Consider the following 2,292-nt stretch of genomic DNA (forward strand, 5'->3'; position numbering starts at 1 on the left):
AAAGTGACAGGACGCCCTAAAACGTCTCGAAAATGTAATGACTATGTTTTGTTTTGACCTGTTCAAGGAACCATAACAGCTGACTTTCTGTTTGGTCACACAGGTGCTCAGATTGACGACAACGTTCCACGCAGGAACACCCAGCGCATTGTGGCGCCCCCAGGTGGCAGGGCCAACATCACCAGCCTGGGTTAAAGCTCCGCCTCACAAACCCTGACCCTTGACCCTGCCTAGGAGGAAATTTGTCAAATRATGGCGTTCAGCCAGTGAGATCAGGTCGAGAGGAGCCGAACCTTTCACTGCGCCTCACCGTTGATTCCGGCACTTCCTCCTATGCAGTTTTTCTCACCTACCAACTTTCCTGTTTCCCCAGCCTCTATTGGACACAGTTAGAAATAAATAGAAAACAAACAAAAAGGAAGAAAGAGAAAAAAATAACACTGCTTTTTGAGCACTTTTGACTGCATTGTTTTTGATTTTTTATATATTGTACTTACTTTATTCCACTTGTCCCTTTTAMTTTTTGCTTTGCAGTTTTTGTTGAGGGTTCAGGTGAGTCAGTTAGGACAAAGAAAGGCCGTGTTTATACAAGATGCTGTATTTGGGTTCATTTCTTTTCCTTTTTGTTTTGGTTGTAGCTAAAATGAAGAATGGGTACCAAATTGATCAGTCTYAACAGTGTTGCAGCAGTAAGGTCACGAATCTCAAATTCTGTTGATAATTTACAATGAATGCTGCCTTAAGAGTTAAAATAATTAAAGAGATGTTTTTAAATCTTTTTTTGTTTGTTTGTTTTGAAGTGTTTCTGTGGCATGTGATGGTTGGAAAACCGTCACGTTTCATTTCTGTTTTTAGTCATAATTGCATTGCAGAATTGGTGGTTGAGAAGTTTTGTTCTGTCAGACTTTGCCTTCCCATGCCTTATTGTCTCTTTACATCCTTTTAGTGAGATCTGTCCCATCTGGGAAGTGACTGATTTTCCACTTTGTTTGCATTCCTGAGTCACAAAGGTCCAAATTTCACAGCGGAAGCTGGGAAATCCCAGCCGTCCTCCACCAACCAACCAACCAACCAACCAACCAACCAACCAACCAACTGCTGCTTTAGCATACAGACTGTTTTCTACTCATCGAAATCTCTCCTTCATTTCCACTTTTTACGTGCCTGAACAAACAGAAGTTGTATTGAAATTTTTATTTTGTTCTTTTTTTTTTATTTGTTGTTGAAGTAAGTGAAGGATGTAAGATAAAAAGATGTAAAATAGCCAGGATTAACCGATTCAAAGGTGCCAGATTTTTGTGCTTTCGTAGGGGCTTTTCAGCTCGACTGAGCCCTACGCAAAGGAAAAAYGAGATCGATATCTTGAAATGTTCTAATGTTTTAGAGTTTTTACCTTGTTGTCAAACTGCTTTTTAGTGTTATTCTGTAACTAGGTGCCTAAGGGCTGAGCACTATTGATTTACGCTTGAACATAGACATGAGCTAACGTAGTTCTGACTGATATTTAGTGTTGATGCAGATGAGGGATGGGACACCTACAGGAGGCGCCTGCTAAAAAATTGTTAATTTTATGGGCTATRAACAATTATGTGCTCATTGTTAGCATGCTACAGAAGCACTAGCTTCCACAAAAACAATAGCCTAATAACTATTATGCTAACACTRGTATGCTAATATTGACATCTACATCTAAGTATTAGGCTCAGCTAATATCTGGATATTAGAATGCTATCAACTAGCTATAGTATGGTAATGTGGYAATGTTCAAAGCTAATAATTGTAATTTTCATGCTCCCAAAAACAAGCTACTTCTGCTTTTGTTAGCATCTTGATTTAGATGTAAAAACACAACCTGGAGTTAATTCTTTAATTAAGTGGATTAGCTTTAAACATATTTTTTTATTTAAAGATTTCTTTTGATAGACAATTCATGCAAGTCTYTCTTTATGCTAGCATGATAGTTGCTAATGCTAGTCTCAATAATGTCATATTTAGTTGTAGTCTTTTAAGACGTTAACTCCCATTTTAATCTATAATTTATTAATTAAAACAACAACATGCTAGTAATATCCACAGCAAAATGTTGCCCCAGATAATTAGTGAAGTCTTACCATAAAGGAACCAGGCCAACCCAACATCCACAGTRGCAGATTAGCCACAGCTAATTCTAATATCTAGATGTTAGCATGCTAGTAGCTAATGTTAGCAAGCTTGTGTTCACACCTATAAACTGCAATTGTCAGGGAAAAAAAAGCCCACACTTTTTCTAGGATTTGRGAAATATTTAAATGC

Source organism: Poecilia reticulata, linkage group LG12 (assembly GCF_000633615.1).
Source record: "Poecilia reticulata strain Guanapo linkage group LG12, Guppy_female_1.0+MT, whole genome shotgun sequence".
Taxonomy (NCBI): Eukaryota; Metazoa; Chordata; class Actinopteri; order Cyprinodontiformes; family Poeciliidae; genus Poecilia; species Poecilia reticulata.